Source organism: Dipodomys spectabilis, unplaced genomic scaffold (genome assembly GCF_019054845.1).
Source record: "Dipodomys spectabilis isolate Male_0828 unplaced genomic scaffold, ASM1905484v1 ptg000151l, whole genome shotgun sequence".
NCBI classification, from domain to species: Eukaryota; Metazoa; Chordata; class Mammalia; order Rodentia; family Heteromyidae; genus Dipodomys; species Dipodomys spectabilis.
In genome coordinates this window covers 888660-906870 of record NW_024870828.1, presented here as the reverse complement: position 1 = coordinate 906870, position 18211 = coordinate 888660, and the positions used below count along the sequence as shown (strand labels likewise).

At 37.2% G+C, this 18211-nt stretch overlaps 1 pseudogene; it reads right to left on the bottom strand.

The window, feature by feature from the left end:
* Positions 1–1645: 1645 nt before the first annotated feature.
* Positions 1646–1745, bottom strand: LOC122118426 (annotated as a pseudogene).
* Positions 1746–18211: the final 16466 nt, after the last annotated feature.

Genomic DNA, 18211 nt, shown 5'->3' with positions numbered 1-18211 from the left:
TTCTAATGTTGGTAACCAATAAATAATGGATCTATTAGAAAGCTCTTAAAGCTCATATATTGAATAGTAACTTCTCTTACACTATATCTTGGTATTTCCCAAATCATTTATGTAGAAGGCATTGTTTCCTATTTTCTCCTTCCTAGAATAAGCTGCATCTGAAGACACCACTGGTCCTCATTTTCAGTCTGTGCATTTGCATACGGAGGAAAATATTTCATCTGCTCTCTATCAATTCACTACTCTCCAGTTAGAATGATTTAAAATAGTAAAAATGGAAAAAGAGAAAATAAATCATGGTGAAAAAACATATGCAGAAAATTCACCCGATTTTTCTGACCATTTCAACCAACGTGAACTATTGGGGAAATACATGGATACCTCATTCCCACTGGTACTCAAATTCTCTGGTTAGGCAATTCTGATGAAGACAAGGAACAAGATGAAAACGTGAGGAAGGTATCAATTGCAAGAAAATAATGGAGAAGAATCCATGCAAATTTCTTCTTTCGGATGCAGAAATTAATCGGCTTACTACAGTGCCGAGACTACTTTCCAAAAAGACCGTTCATATGTATACTACAAATGAGGTAAATACACCCCTCTTCATCAGGAAGCCTAGAGTGGACATTTAGACATTGTCCATGAGTTGGTAGCTCAAGGCAGATATTCATGCAAGAATTCTGAATGGCTTGGCACCCCTGCACAGTGCATATATGTGGAATAATACCAGAATGGATTCTTTCATACTTCATCATGATGCAGATACCAATCCCCAAACTAAAGGCCTCTTTACCCCCTTGAATATTGTTGCTGGGGATAGAAATAGCAAAGATATGCTGTATCTCCTTCTGTTGAACCATGATATCAAACCGGGTCTGAAAAACAACTTGGAAGAAACCTCATCTAATATTGCCAAAAGGATAAGTATGTATCACTACCTCTTTGAAGTTGTGGAAGGCTGTACAAATTGTTCTCCTACGTAGTAATGGTTTGGTTAAGTTTCTTAAATTTCAAAAGTGCCAGTCCATCCTTTGTGGCCCTACAAAATATTTTCATAATACAAAACAACAGCAATATCTTAATTTAAAAATTTATGGATTCCATGGTATTCTTCCACGTGAATTGCCTGACTTTGATGTCAAAATGTATTCAAGAGTTTTTTGTATGCATCTATAATGATTTCTGCAGAGTTTGTGATTTTTTTAATTTTATCTTATCTGTTGAATAGTATAGAAATTAAAGATATTCCTGGTGCTTGTCTGAAAAAACTATCTATGATTGTATAAAGTCCATAATCTATTTCATTGTCTTCTAGATATAATACTTTGAAGTCTACATTGTTTTATAATATATAGGTTCATTAATAAATGTGTCCTTTAAGATTACATTCCATGTAGAAAAGGTTTAAGATTCCTTTTTACCTAGGTCCTTATATTATTTTATTTCTTTGGGATAAAAAGATAATGTTATCTAATTTCAAGTATTGTAAATGTTATGCTATGTAAGGACCTTTTGAAGGTGAAGATTTAATACACTGATGTCAAACTAACCTTTAATTCTATGAATTACAGGTTTTGTTACACTTGTATTTTTGTAATCTACTTTTTAATAACTATTTTTCATTTCTTGCATTTGAAGAATGAAAAATATGGAATACTTCACAAATTTTCATACCATCATTGTGCAAGTGCCATGTTAATCTCTGTATTGTTGTCATTTGTGTAGACCTGCTGCTGAAGCATGGAGTATCCTCTTAATTTAAGTAGTTAACGATGCAATCTTTATACAGGCATATATCCTTGGTTGCCTATTTCTAACAAGGAACCCTTATTGTTACTAAAAATGCTATTGATCTTATTTCTCTAAATTTCTGTGTATTGTTTGGTCGATTGCTCACATTTGAAATTTTTTGTCAATGATTATTTTGTCGTTTTCATTTTAAATTTGATCATATTTTGAAGCCTTTATAGCTAAGTCCAAAGGTAATGGCTTTTCAAGTATTTATCTATCAACTGAGTTAGCTTTGTGGAGCTAATGAATTCAAAGTAAGCCTTGCTTAAGAGCTTCTTCTAAACTTCTGCAGCTTAAAATTTCCTAAATGTGGTCTCAGTGGTACAAATGTCTTTCTAACCCTTTACCCTTCTTCCATGTAGGAACAGACCAACCAGAATATCTTACCCTGACAGCATAGATTGTTTTACTGGAACAAAACTAATCTTAGTTACAAGGATTCGTGGAGAGATGAACACTTCAGACCTAATTGTTCAGAATAGAAGGTATTTTATCAAAATATAATTGTTTATTATATCTATCATTTCAAAAGTAGCTAAAGCCAAGAAGGTGAAAAAAATGTTCATATTTGTGTTTACCTAATATCCTGGCCTGTCTACCATCCAACCAGGCAGGAACATACACTAGTGACTTTCTATCCCCAAATATTTCCATAGCTCCTGGAGAAGTCCATATGTTTCTCCTCGATTTTAGGCCTTAAATTGGTAATGTTTTAATCAAAGTGTTTCCTCTTGCCTCCAGGCTGTAAATTTACAAATGGTAAAGTTTTAGGTCTAACTCTATCAAAAACTGAGGTAGAGATAATGGAATAATACTTTAAAACAGAGTTGCCTTTGATACCCTAAACACAACGGAACAATGCATATCAATTTCTTATATTATATATACTTATATATTTTATATTTATATGTGCTGATCTTAAATTTCACACAGTGAATCTTACTAGAATTAATTTATAATTTGACAAATAAATTGAAAATTATTCCCATAAACAGACTGCAACATAAATAATTAGGTTAGAATACATATTAGAATATAAAAAGTCTCAATGCAATGTCTTCGGTATAAAATTGTGATACCTTCTAAGTGTTCTTGGTCTTCTGAATTCACATAGTTAAACAAAAAGTATGTTTTCCTCTAATCAAGAAGAGATTTTACACTGCTGATGTGTTATTGTGTTAACTCGCTAGTCCCAAAGTGTTTTTTTTTCCATATTTCTGAAGCATTCTTACTGATTATACCCAAATTTTGCTGATATGATGCCTAAAAGTAGTACCCATGGGTCCGAGGATATCAGGTCCCAGTTACCTGCATCATCAGATAACATGGGCAAGACTTCTCACCTTGGCCTATGCAACATGCTAAGAGAAAATAATTGAAGACCCATCTCAATTTCTCATTTCCTATAATATTTCAGTGCCCCAATTCCTTGCAGGAATTTGCAGTAAGCATTTGTGAAATGTAAGGCAATTTAGAATGAAAGATGAGATCACAAAATATGAGAGAAAGTACTGTAGTTCAAACTTTCAATTTACTGATGACCAGCACATATGAGTAAACAAAATCACAAATGTCACAAGATTATTTTTAATACCTCTCTCCTAATGATGAATGCAAGATTTCAGTCCAGCATAAGTAGGGCAAAAAATAATTCCTGGAATGGTAGATCCATAATTGTTCTACCAAGGCTAGGAAAACTTGACTTAGAGTTCAAATATAATTTCGAAAAACATTAATTGAGAAGACCCTTAGTACTTCAAAACACTGGTACTTCAGTAAAACTTGGTTCTGTAGTCTAAAAATGTTGTCATTCTCAAACCAATGATATCCTACATTTAATCTCTTGAAAGTATATTCCTTTTCAAATAAACTTTTTAAAATCATATTCACCAAAATAACACTTGACAAGTAGATGATAGTGACATTAAGTTTTTCAAGTGTAGGAATCAAGTTACAATAGAGTTGATTTATTTACCCAGCACTACTGCCAAATAAGTTCATCCATTCATTAAAGTGTAGAAATAGTATCTCCGACCATTTGCGTTGTTCAGTAGGTGCCTTCCAGAAATGTGTTAAATAGATCAGCCTCCCATAATTCGAACCCAAATATTAGCTAATAAAGTAAATTTCATCACATAAGAAGGTACATTTTAAAAAGTCACTAATAGTTGCCTTATCATGTGTTGCCTTATCATGTATTTTCCCTATCTGTCTAACATAGTAAGAAATATGACTTTAAGTCTTGAATATGGGTACTGATCAGAGATGTGACAAACATAAAATCTGTCTTCTATTTCTATCATATTCCTCAACAGTAGTAAATTTTAGTTTTCTTCTTTTTCCAAAACTTATAGGTAGTAGAAAATATCACCCCATGTAAAATAAAATAATCACACAACATTGTACAAAGCCATTTATAAAAACTGGTAGTTAGCTATAAATTCTAAGTGATTTTTAAACTTTCTTGTTGACTAAAGATTAATCTTCCAAAAAGATGAGAATAAAATCATGTCTAGATGCTTCACGTCTCCAGTCTTGCAAATTGTTATTGCAGATGAATGAATTATGGAAATATAAGCTGACATCATTACAAGTATATGTGGGATTGTAACTCCATGGAATGTACATAAACCCTTCAAAGTATTAACAGACAGTTTAACAGAATGACTATCAGGAAGTTGAAACCAGAAAGGAATAGTAGTAAAGACATAAAATGAATGAAAAATGGAACAAGGGGCAAGTACAGCTAGAATACTCAATGTACACATGTAATAAAGGAAGTCCTAAATCTGAAATAAATCTTGGAGAAAGGGTTGGTTGAGAATGATAGAAGGAGTGACTCTGATCCAGGAGCATTGGACAATTAGGTGGACATATTTAATTGTAACACAATTGCACAACCTTTTGAAATTCAGTTAAATACACAACTACAAACAAAAACACACAAAAATCACATCCAAACAGCAATCCCTAGAGAGTATGTATATGAGCTCACAAAATTTTAAGCAGTTAATGAAGGGCAGTCATGGGAAAAGCAAACAAACTGTTCAAAGAAGGCAGTTTGGGGTAGGGGAGAATTTTGAACAGATTTAAATAAATTGTCAAAGGTTATAAATCACCTACATCTACTGCAAATCTTTTCTTCTGTGAGTATTCTTTTTTTTTTGGGGGGGGGGATCCAGTCGTGGGGCCTGAACTCTGGGCCTGGGCGCTGTCCCTCAGCTCTTCAGCTCAAGGCTAGGGCTCTACCACTTGAGCCACAGCTCCACTTCTGGCTTTTTCTTTTTGCTTATGTGATGTTGAGGAATCGAACCCAGGGCCTCAGGCATGCAAGGCAAGAGCTCTACCACTGAGCCACTTTCCCAGCCCCCATTCTTTGAGTATTCTTTGTCTTAACTGGTTACTCCAGTCCTGAGCTACACTTTATGGCTTGTGAAGATAGAATAGAAGAAACAAGGTCAAGAACCCATTACACCACTGGAGAGAATACAGTCCTCTATGGTTTCTCTCACCTTTCTTCACTACTCTTTTCTCATACTTTTAATAAAGTCAAGTGATTTTGTATTACATTTTCCTTTCTTTTTCAGAGAATTACTGTTTGGTAATTAAATGTCAATTCACAAATTTTGATGTCTTTTTTTAAAAGAACTTTGAATTTAAATTCCATTGCAACCTTGTTTCACACAGTGAGAGTATTTTTTCTGCATAAGGACAATTCTCAAGGGAACCTACAGGATTTACGGCAAGGTTTGTGAGGATTGTTTGTTTACTGTGAAAATGAGCCATATTCACCCACATTGCTCCCTCTCAGCTAAGTCTCCACGGATTTCTTTGCATGAAAGCATATTTTCCCAGACAATTTTAAATTTTCTTAATAGGCTAAGTTGTTAAAAAGTTTGAACAATTAAAATTTACCTGTCACAAATTTTAAAGCTCTTTTGAAATTCCTTTATCAGAATCGTGAATTCACCAATCATAATCCCGCCTTTACCATCAAAAAGAGTTAACATGTTGTTTTCATGATATAGTATCCATGAAACTACTATTTTCCAGTGCCTTTGTTTTGCGTATATATGACCATATATGCTGATGCTGAGCAAAAGGAACTCCAAGATATGGAAAGAGAAATATTTATTTGCGGTGTTGTTTTTGATGTAATATGTGATTTCTATATTCTTTAGGAATTTCCCCTATGGTTTATCCTCTGCTGTGTTTGATTTTGGTACCCTGTGTATTTTGTATACATTTACCTTAATTAGGGAAGGGAACAGGAACAAAAAAAATGGTGTGGCAAAGGAAAAAGAGCAAACCAATGCAATAGCAATTCTCACAAGACAGTAAGTTGGAAATACACATTACAATGTCCGAGGGGTACTGGGGTGAAGGGAAAACTGTGAGAAAAATGAGAGAGGGGAAAACAAGTTTGAAAAGTTATGTATTCAGTACCTTACAATGGCTGTAACCCCAGTGCACATCACTTTCACATTAAAATTAAATTTAAAAAGTAAGCTGATGAAATGAAATTTCACTGTTTTGGTATAGTAACTATTATTCTTTATGTAGTAACTTTTTAAAAATCAGTATTATTTGGCATCTAATTTGAATTAATTACCTCTTCTTTATCAGAGGGTCATCAACTTGAATGATATCCAAATAGACATTTTTTTCACAATATACTTGCCAATATTTTGAAAATAGAATAAATTTAGTATTTTCTTATACTAAAACAGAAAACAGTTTATTTCTTTGGAAACCCATAACTTTTAAAAGTAAATAAGTTATTAAAAGGACAGAATGTATGTGTTCTTCAAAATTCCTATGACTAATAACTACTCATTTTCAAATTCTGAACATTCCATACCTGAGAGATTCAAAATATACCTGATTGCATGTTAGGTAATTCTGCAATAGATGCATTTTCAAATGGGGTGTTACAGACTGATAAGTGAACAGAAAAAGAGCCACATTCTGATCTAGGATAAAACTATGAAGCATGTTATAATTAATTCTTTAAGAGTAAGCAGTTGTTTGTCAGATTAAGCTATTGTTTCATGACCATCAATCACAAGATTTATGCCATAAAGTCATCCTCGCCCACCAGTTTCCAACTTGTAGGATGCACCTCAAAATTCCCCTAATTCACATCAAAATAGCTTATCTCCATTGTGAAAATACACTGCACCTCTGCTAATGTGAAACCCTCCATGATCTGAAAAGAATGCCACTATAAACTGGGTTGCATCATTTTTCTTCCTCTGGTATTCTTGGAAATATTATTTATATTTATACTTTTTTAGCTATCATAGATAATCAGGATGATAAGATTGTAAGATTACAGTTCAAAGCCTGGGAAGACTCAGGGTCTATGTTGAAGGGGCAGAATTATGCAGGCTCTGGCCTCAGGATTATCTGAGGACTGTGTTTGAGTATTAGGAAAGCTCTTGGTATGCCGGGCTAGAGAGGGAAAATGTTCTCTCTCCCTATCTCAAAACACATGTCACAGACTCCTGGGAGCTGAGGAAGTAGCTCTTCTGCTTGCTTAATCATAGATGAACAGCTGGTCAAGCATTTTCCTGAGATTGGAGAAGTGGTGTGAGCTTGCTCTAAAATAGTTTAGATAATAATATACCATGACAGGGCTGGGAAGGTGGCTCAGTGGTAGAGCGCTTGCCTTGCATGCATGAGGCCCTGGGTTCGATTCCTCAGCACCACATAAGCAAAAAGAAAAAAGCCGGAAGTGGTAATGTCCCTCAAGTGGTAGAGCTCTAGCCTTGAGCTGAGGAGCTGAGGGACAGCGCCCAGGCCCAGAGTTAAGGCCCCACGATCGGACCCCCCAAAAAATAATAATATACCAAGGCATTGTCTCATAGGTCAAGTAAAAATGTATCTGTTGAAATTTTTGTGTCAATGTCTTCTGACCAAATCTTGGCAAAGATCATGCTTGCTTGTCTTTAAATACCCACTAACAATAAATCATAGTATGCAGTGGCAATTGCTGTATGCACTCTGCATCCCCAGTGTCCTGGTGATTTCTTTACCCTTACCCAGGGACACCAAGGCACTAGATGATACAACTGGCACCCAAACAGGGACCCTTCATTGTTGAATTCAGGAAAGGATATTCAGGTAAGTACTTTTAATTACAGGGTGATGGGACAAGTTAAATCTACTCCGTATTTACATATGCTTAAACATTGCTTATGGTCTAAATATTTCTTCTTCTGACATAGAAATGTGTATTAATGTAGTTAGGGAATGGAATCCTTGGTTCCCTGATGAAGGAACATTAGATGTTTATAATTGGAAACGAGTAAAGAATAATGTAGAAAGAGCTGTTCAAGAAGGGGAAAAGATTCCTATTAGATTTTGGTCCATTTGGGCTATTTTACATACCCTTTTTAAAGCTTTGAATGAGGAAAGATTAATAGCAGACTTAAAGAAAGAGGCCACCCCTTCTATTGTAGATTTACAATTGGACTCTGAGGTTAAGGACGCAATAGATAAGGATGCATTGCAATTAATAGAGAAAAACCAAGAGGTAAAAAAGACTGAAAAGGAACAAACTGAAAGTGTAAATAAAATTTCTGAGCAAATGGAATTGATTTTATCAAAATTACAACATATGGAGTTGGAAATTAGCAGAGTGAAAGGAGAACCAGAGAAAGTGAAAGTAAAGCAGCCTTCGGCTCCTTCACTGGCGGATGCAATTTTTTTTTAATTTAATTTAATTTTATTTGTGAACATACTGTACAGAGGGATTACAATTACATGGGCAGGATAATGCATATATTTCTTACCAAGCATTGCAGCCTCTTTTGTTTACCCTTCACATCCCTTCCCAGCTTCCCCACTCCCAATCCCAATCCCAATCCCAATCCCAATCCTTCCCCTCCCCCACCTCCCCCCATCCCCCCGCACCTACGTTGTAAAGCTCGTTTTGGACATGACAACTTGTACTTCTCATTGTTGCTAGAGGTCCACCTGTATCCTTAAACGATTTGTTTTTCCCCATCTCCTCCACAAGTTATACTGACATCAAATATAGTGAAAGCAGGGGTTATGCTGTGGGGGAGGGACATACAAAGCAACAAGGAAGTAATCTTATAAATGCGTTAGAAACACACGCATGAAAGAAAAAAAACATTAAAATACATATCTAAGGGTTCATTCTCTTAACATCACATTATCTGACCTTTTCTGCTTGACTCACACATATACTAGATATTGCAAATAAGGGAAACCATGGGACCTATGTTTGTTTGGGCCTGGCTTACTTCACTTAATATAATTTTTTCCAAGTTTTTCCATTTCCTAACAAATGGGGCAATGTCATTCTTTCTGATGGAGGCATAGAATTCCATTGTGTAAGCTACCAGCACAACTATGTTTATTGCAACCTTATTTACCATAGCTAAGATATGGAACCAACCCAGATGCCCCTCAGCAGATGAATGGCCGATGCAATATTTACAGCATCACTCCCTCACAAAACAGAGGGCTCAGACCGTGAGTTTGATGAAGAAATGCCTATTTTTTTCTTATCCTGTAATTCGACCACCCCCTAAGAATGGTATATCTCAATCAGCCAGATATGAAGGTGCTGCTGTTGATGATATTGGTAAACTTAAGAAGGCAGTGATGGTGTATGGTCCTTGTAAGGTCCGCTCCAGGATGACGAGCAGACTCAACCTTCCTTGCAGCAAAGTCTACACCCAGTACCTGCATTAGCTAGGTAACTGGGACAAATGGAAGAGGTCACATCTGCATCTCCTGAGGTCACATCTGAATTTGATGTGGCCACACCTTTCTCTGCCCATACCCTAGATAAGGCCTAGCCCATGCCCAGAGGCACTCTCTCGCTGCTCTTTTCTAGCTCTCTCTGCTCTTTTCTAGCTCTCTCACTGTTCTTTTCTTGCTCTCTCTGCTCTCTCTCTGCTCTCTTGCTGCTCTTTTCTAGCTCTCTGTTATCTCGCAGCTTTTTTCTAGCTCTCTGCTCTCTCACTGCTCTTTTCTAGCTCTCTCTTCTCTCTCTTTCCTCTCTTTCTTTCCTCTCTCTTTCCCAGCTCTCTCTTTCCTAGGCCTTTCCCAGCCACGTGGAGTGCCAACCTTGCCTGGACCCAGCAGGTCTACTGAATAAGCCTATCCCTTACCTGAATACCATGTGCATGGTGCTGTTCTTACTCGGCTACCTTTTTTTAAAAAACCTAACATAAATGATGGCATGACTAGGATAAAGGGCTTAAAGTCAGGATAGCTGGGATTTCTCAGTTTTTTTTTCCCCCTCTTTTTTCTTTTTCTGTTTGTTTTTCTCTTTTTGCTCTGAGGAATACCCACAGTTCTGATGGCCTTTTGCGAACCCATCTGTCTGCTGCGGACACAGCGCATTGATACCATTGCTGGCCTTCACATCCACGTCCATACCACTTCTCTACTCTGGTGAGTGAAGCTACTCTATGGTTCTCTGTTGCTCTCTCTAGAGGGCTGTGGGGGAAGTCGGGACGCCGCTTATGCCTGGTCGTCTCTCCTTCACTCACCCGACTGACTCTCCTACTCATTTAATGGGGTGCTGCAAATCACACCTGAGCCGTGAAACCCCTTTGAAATGTCTCCTGCGCTCCCTGGAAAGCCAGAGCGCCTCATTTTTATGCCATTCTCAGATGTAGACAGTTTTTGCTACTGCAATGGTAAATGGTCAGAATTCTGTTTATTTTTGGGCTCTCTTTGCTCTCTCTCTGCCATTCATGTCCAAGTTTCCCTATCTCTCCCTTTCTTTGTTCTACATTTTGGCTTGTGCCCTGAAGAGTGCAACACAAGCTGCGTCCCAGGGACCCCCTCTAGGTTCTCTCTCAAAGGCTAGCCAATTGTAGTCTTGGTCTATTTGTTCAAGGGTGTCTTTGCATGTTTTTTTCAGAAATTCGCCATCTTGGCCACATTGTAGCTTAAGGATTTGGCCCCATCTGACCCTTAACCTTCCACCAAACTTACTACTCCATTCGGCTATTCTAAGGTGCCTTGCTAACAATTTGCTTTTTTCACAGGCCCTGGTAACTGAGGCCCAACCATGTGATGTGTTTTGTTAGCAAAGATGTCTAAACATTGTTGTCAAAATTTTAGGTTTTGAGTTTTGCCTTTTTGGTTTTGTGTTGTGTATTCTACTGACTACATGGTTTTAAAATACTGGGCATATCTATGTTAAAATTCTCATCACATCTAATCACATCTAATGAGTTTTGCCATTTCAGAATATTTGTTGGCAATTATTGATAAGCCTTTTTGTTTTGTGTTGTGTATTCTACTGACTACATGGTTCTAAAATACTGGGCATATCTGTGCTGAAATTCTCATCACATCTAATGAGTTTTGTCATTTCAGAATAGTTGTCAGTCAATTCTTGATAAGAACCAGGTAAGCTCTACTTATTCTACTTGATCTTCTTGTTGCTTTAATTTGGAAATAATAAAGGGCTTTGGTGGCAATGATTGCAGTTCAAAGCCAGCCCGGGCTGAAAAATCCCTAAGACTCCATCTCCCAACTAACCTGCAAAGAGCCCAGCTGCAAGCATCGCTCAAGACTCTTATCTCTAAGCAGCCAAACACTGGAAGTGCTATTGTAACTCAACGTGGTAGAGCACTAGCCTTGAGCAGAAGTGCTCAGGGAACATGCCCAGGCCTTGAGTTCAAACCTCTTTGAATACCAACTGGGACAAGCCATCCCAGCAATGAGCACCTAGACATAGCCAGTCTGGGGAACAAGGGAACATGGAGAGGAGTAAGAGGAGCTGACACATCAGCTACTTTGTGCCTGCCCTTTCAAAATTAACCAGAGCCGGGAGGTCAGGGGAAGTAAGGAGCCTGCCCATCCAATGTCTATACCTGTCTACCTATTAACTGAACAGGAATTTATATTCTTGCCTTTGTCACCTGACTTCTCTACCTAGTCACCAGATATCAGAAGTAGCTAGGGACATTTCTACAACATTTTCAACCCCAAGTCCTTCCTCTTGCCATTTATTTGCTCTCTAGTATTTTTTTTCAGCCCCTCAATGCTCATGAGACTTCTCCAGACTTCATCTAAGGACTCACACCACCAAGGGACCACTGCTGCTCACTGCCTTCTCTGGGAGAGGACCAAATTCCAGCCTTTTACCTCTATTGCCGACACCCCCTTGTCAGCAGGAAGTAGCCATAGAGAATCCACACCCTATTTTATGATTATTAAAAGGCTGGAATGTAAAGTCCGCTCCAGGATGGTGAGCAGACTCCAACCTCCTCGCAACAAAGTCTCCACCCAGTACCTGCGTTACCTAGGCAACTGGGACACCTGGAAGAGGTCACATCTGCATCCCCTGAGGTCACATCTGTATTTGATGTGGCCACACCTTTCTCTGCCCATTCCCTAGATAAGGCCTAGCCCAGGCCCAGAGGCGCTCTCTCGCTGCTCTTTTCTAGCTCTCAGTGTCATAACATCAGAAGACAGACAGACAGCTGTCTTTAAACCTTATATTATGGAAGTTCCAGTTAACATAATTGGTAGAGATGTACTGGAACAATGGGGAGCTCATATTCAATTTTAATATTTTTAGATGGAACGCATAAAGATATTATGGAAATCTGAGGAACTTCTTTGGATTCAACAAAGTCCTTTATCTAAAGAAAAATTAGAAGCAGCTCATCAATTAGTTGAAGAACAGTTAACCAAAGGACATATTGAGCCGTTTATGTCACCATGGAATTTTAAAATATTTGTTATTAAAAAGAAGTCAGGGAAATAAAGATTGCAGACTGATTTACAAGGAGGTAAGGCATCCATGTACCCTATGGAGGCTTTTCAATCTGGTATAGTGTCGCCTGCTATGCTTCCTAAAAATTGGCCAATAGTAGTAGTAGATTTTCAAGATTGATTTTTTACCATCCCGGTACATGTAAAAGATTATAAAAGATTTGCCTTTTCTTTACCACAAATAAATCATCACACCCCTCATCAGCACTTCCAATGGAAGGTGTTGCCCCAAGGAATGATGCATTCTCCATGTGTCAGATATATGTTGATAAGGCCTTAAAACCTGTTAGACAAAAATGGCCTCACATTTATATTTTTTATTATATGGATGATATTTTATTTGCAGAACCAAATGTGACAGAATTAGAAATGGTGTTACAGTGTTTACCCTCTATATTTAAAAATTTTAGAATAATAATAGCACTTGAAAAATACAAAAAGATACGGTGGTAAAATATTTAGGATATTTTTTTTTGTTTTTTGTTTTCTTTTATTGTGAAAATACTGTACAGAGGGGTTACAGTTACATGGGCAAGATAGTTAGTACATTTCTTATCAAGCATTGTAGCTTCCTCCTTTGTTTATCCTTCCCATCCCTTCCTATCTTCCCTCCCCCCCACCAAATCCCCCCCCCCCAAGTTGTAAAGTTCGTTTTTGACATGACAACTTGTACTTCTCATTGTTGCAACAGGTCCACATGTATCCTTATTTAAATGACTTATTTTTCCCCTTCCCCTCCACAAATTATACCTGGCGCGGACCGGCTCTATCGGGACAACAGAGGACACCTAGTGGAGGAACTGGAATAGGTGGGGAGATGGCAAACAGACAACTCACACACAAGAGGAGTGGATGCTGAGTGCGATTTAATGCAGAGGACAACAAGCTTTTATAGCAAAAGTCTCCATGAGAAAGGGCAAAAGGTTACACAATCTTGTTGTAAGGCTTTGTTCTTGGGTGGTCACCAGCTGGTCGCCTGATCTTGTTTTTTGGATGACGAGCTATGACGATAGACACTTGTTTTCGGCTTTACCTCTATTTTTAAGAAATACAATGGGTTTCGATGTTTATCACCAATTAACCATTAACCAGAGCATATGGGCAAGGTGCTGAACAGAAAGGCATGAACTCTAGTACTTCATAGTTACTTTTGTTTAGTTTTGTACTTTATACGTTTTAAATCTTTTCTAAGCAATTGTGCTTAGAGGGTTCCCAATTTGTGGCCAAAAATCATGATATTCAGTATACTTAGTTAAATCTGGTCATATTTAAGCTCATAGTGTCTTTTCTGTAACCCTTTCACATAATCGTTTACTCTTCTCTATAGAGGCCTTAAGTGTCTCATAAGATCTTTCTTATTCCTTCTTTAATAGTAAGCACCAAAGAGACCTAGATCTAGCAAGTCTCTCAGGAAATGAAAGAGAGTAATAGGAAGTTCTTTCTCCCAAGTAGTTTTCCCAACAATTGCCATCCTTATCATACACACCTGTTAAAGGCTATGGATCTGGGGGAAGTTTTTGGGGTCCTCTAGATAATGGAGGATCCCACCGTTTTCCTATGATAAGCCATTGCCACCTTTTCATCTACCAACCTTTTAGGAATCTTATTTAGCTTTTGGTCTAAATATCCCTCTACATCTTTCTTATCTACAAGATATCTATATGAATCTATTGTATATGCTTTAGGATCAAAGGGAAGTCTCCAATAGCCATACACTCTTTTTGCTCTCGCCGTGCCTACAGCTTCTTGTAAATCTCTTACAAACAATTCTTTCTGCTGAAATGACATCATGAAACCCCCAATACTTTTATATTTACTTATGACTTGTTTACTAGCCTCCATAAGAGGGGCTTTCAGGGTAGCACTTAACTCTGGTGAGTTAGTCATATTCTCAAGACACTCATCAGATGTTGGAGTCATCAACACTTTTAAGAAAGAGCCTTCAATAAGGGAACATTGAGCATGAGTAAGTACAATGAGCAGCAGGAACAGTAAAAGATTAATAGGCTCTCTTCTACAGCGAAGAAAAGAAAAACAGCACCACATCTTTCCCTGGGACTTGCCAGCCTTTTCCAGGGGGTAGCCCTCTTTGAGCCCCATTCTCAGATCTGAAAGCAGGTTTCCCATGCTAAGCAGACTCCACCGGAGTACGCGTGGCATATACGGACATCAGATACAGTGAAAGCAGGGGTTATACTGTTGGGGAGGGACATACAAAGCAACAAAGAAATAATCTTATAAATGCGTTAGAAACAAATGCATGAAAGAAAAAAATACATTTAAATACATATCTTAGGGTTCATTTTTCTAACATCACATTATCTGATCTTTTCTGCTTGACTCATACATATACTAGATATTGCAAATAAGGGAAATCATGGGACCTATGTTTCTTTGGGCTTGGCTTACTTCACTTAATATAATTTTTTTCCAAGTCTTTCCATTTCCTAACAAATGGGGCAATGTCATCCTCCGTGCTCCTGGATTAGAAAGATTAACATCGTGAAAATGGCAATACTTCCCAAGGTTATCTACAAATTCAATGCGATACCTATCAAAATTCCAACATCATTCTTCAAGGAAATAGTAGAGGCAATCCAAAAATTCATATGGAACAATAAAAGACCCCGAATAGCAAAAACGCTCTTCAATGGAAAGAACACTGCTGGAGGAATATCAATACCAAATTTCAAACTCTACTATAAAGTGATAGTAATCAAAACAGCTTGGTACTGGCACAAGAACAGATCTCAGGACCAATGGAATAGAATTGAAAACCCAGAAATGAACCTACAGACCTACAGCCATCTAATCTTTGATAAGGGAGCTAAAAAAATAGAATGGAAGAAAGACAGCCTCTTCAGTAAAGGGTGCTGGCAAAATTAGTTAACTACTTGTCGAAAACTAAAGCTAGATCCTTATATACCACCCTCCAATAGAATCAACTCCAAATGGATCAAAGACCTCGGAGTCAAAGCAGACACTCTGAATACATTACAGAATAGAATAGGAGAAACCTAGGTCTCCTTGGCGCAGGCCGAAATTTTCTTAATAGAGACCCGGAAACACAAAAATAATCAAAGAAAGGTTGGACAAATGGGATTGCATGAAGTTGCAGAGCTTCTGCATTGCAACGGATATAGCTAGCAAGATCAATAGAAAGCCCACGGATTGGGAGAAGATCTTCACTAGCCATACAACGGAAAAGGGTCTCATATCTAAAATATACTTGGAACTCAAAAAATTAAATCCCCCAACAACAAATCCTCAGAGAAACAACTGCCCAATAAATAAGTGGGCTAATGACTTAAAGAGAAACTTCTCTGAAGAAGAAAAAAGGATGGCCAATAGACACATGAAGAAATGCTCAACATCCCTAGCCATAAAAGAAATGCAAATCCAAACAACATTGAGATACCACCTCACCCCAGTTAGAATGGCTAAAATCAAGAACTCTAATAACAACAGATGCTGGAGGGGATGTGGACAGAAGGGAACATTACTTCATTGTTGGTGGGAGTGTAAACTTGTTCAACCACTTTGGAAAGTAATATGGAGGTTCCTCAAAAGACTCCACATAGAGCTCCCTTATGACCCAGCAATCCCACTTTTGGGCATTTATCCAAATGTTTACAAAAAGACCACACTAAAGCTACCAGCACAACTATGTTTATTGAAGCATTATTTACCATAGTTAAGATCTGGCACCAACCCAGATGCCCCTCAGTAGATGAATGGATCAAGAAAATGTGGTATATATACACAATGGAGTTCTATGCCTCCATCAGGATATGTTGTTTGTAGACAAACAGTGTCACCTCAAAAAATATCTTTACGACGTGATCAATTACATATAGTAAATGATTTTCAAAAGTTACTAGGAGATATTATTTGCATGCGACCAGCCTTAGGAATTCCTTCTTATCAATTAAATAATTGGTTTTCATTATTACAAGGGGAGCCTGATTTACATAGCAAAAGAAATTTAACTAAGGAAGCTGAAGTAGAAGTACAATTTGTAGAACAGAGAATTTAAAAAAATATTTTTTACATCGAGTAACACTACATCAAAGCATAAATGTATATATTTTAGATACAAGGATATACCAACAGGAATTATACGACAAAATGAGTTACCATTAGAATGGATTTATACACAGCATAGATTTACAAAAAATATTATGCCTTATGAACAACACTTGGCAATTATTATTCAACAGGCCAGGCAACGGGTATTTACCCTATTACGGTATGATTTATTTGAAATTATCTTTCCTTTGCCAAAAGACCAAATAAAATATTTGTTAAACCTGTCTGAAACGCCAGAAATAGCATTAGTAAATTTTACTGGGCAATTTTCCTATCATTTTCCCTAAGGTATATTGTGGGATTGCTTGCATAAATAACAACTTGTCATTAATAGTATAATTACCAAGGCCCGTATTTCCACTGCTCTTACCGGTTTTACAGATGGCTCCAAAACAAAAAGTGCTATTGGACAACAAATAAATATTGGGTACAAACAACTACTTAAGCATCAGTTCAACAAAATGAACTTTTTGCTATTATTAAGATGTTACAAGATTTTGTGGGAGATGTTAATATTGTTACTGATTCTGCCTATGCTGTAGGAGTTGTGACTAATATAGTCACTGCAGTTACACATTCATCTGAACCCCAGCTAAACCAACTATTTAAACAATTACAAGCATTACTGCAACAACGTATTGCCAAAGTGTTTGTAACTCACATTAGAGCTCACTCTTCGTTACCTGGGTACCTTGTATATGGCAATAATCAGGTTGATAAATTAGTTAGTTTTGCTTCTGCTAAACAGGATCATGCTCATTTACATACAAATGCTAGCCATTTACATATACATTATAAAATACCTTATTCTCAAGCTAAACAAATTATAAAAAGGTGTCCTATCTGCAGACCAATGCATTTGAGAGTTGTACCTGCTGGAGTAAATCCTTGCGGATTACAACCTAAGGAGCTCTGGCAAATGGATATAATCCATGTATAAGCCTTTGGCCATTTTTCCTTTGTACATGTTACAATAGATACGTATTCCAAATTTGTTTGGGCTTCTGCCCTTATGGGAGAAAGTATTAACCATGTAATAGAACACTTATTGGAAACTTTTGCCATTATGGGAGTGCCTGCCAAAATAAAGACTGATAATGGACCAGCCTATAATAGTATCAGATTTAAAAGATTTTGTGAACTTTATGATGTGGTACATATTACAGGAATAGAATATAACCCCCAAGGACAAGCCATTATTGAATGAGTTCATGGCATACTAAAACAACAAATAAAAAATTAAAAAGGAGGAAAAGGTTGGATGAGGGTACGGATATTTTGTGGTTTTCCATGCAAAATACTAAAATAATTTTACATCAAGCTCTTTATGTTCTTAATTTTTTAAACTTACCAAAAGGAGATATTTTAACTAGAGCTGAGCTCCATTTTGAACAAATATCAGAAAAACCTTATTTAAATGCTTCCGTATGGATTAAGATTGCATTGGATGCAGAATGGCTACTAGGATCATTATTACATAAGGGGCAAGGATAGGGTTTTGTGTCTACACAGGATGGCAAACAATACTAGCTTCCTGCCTGATGGATAC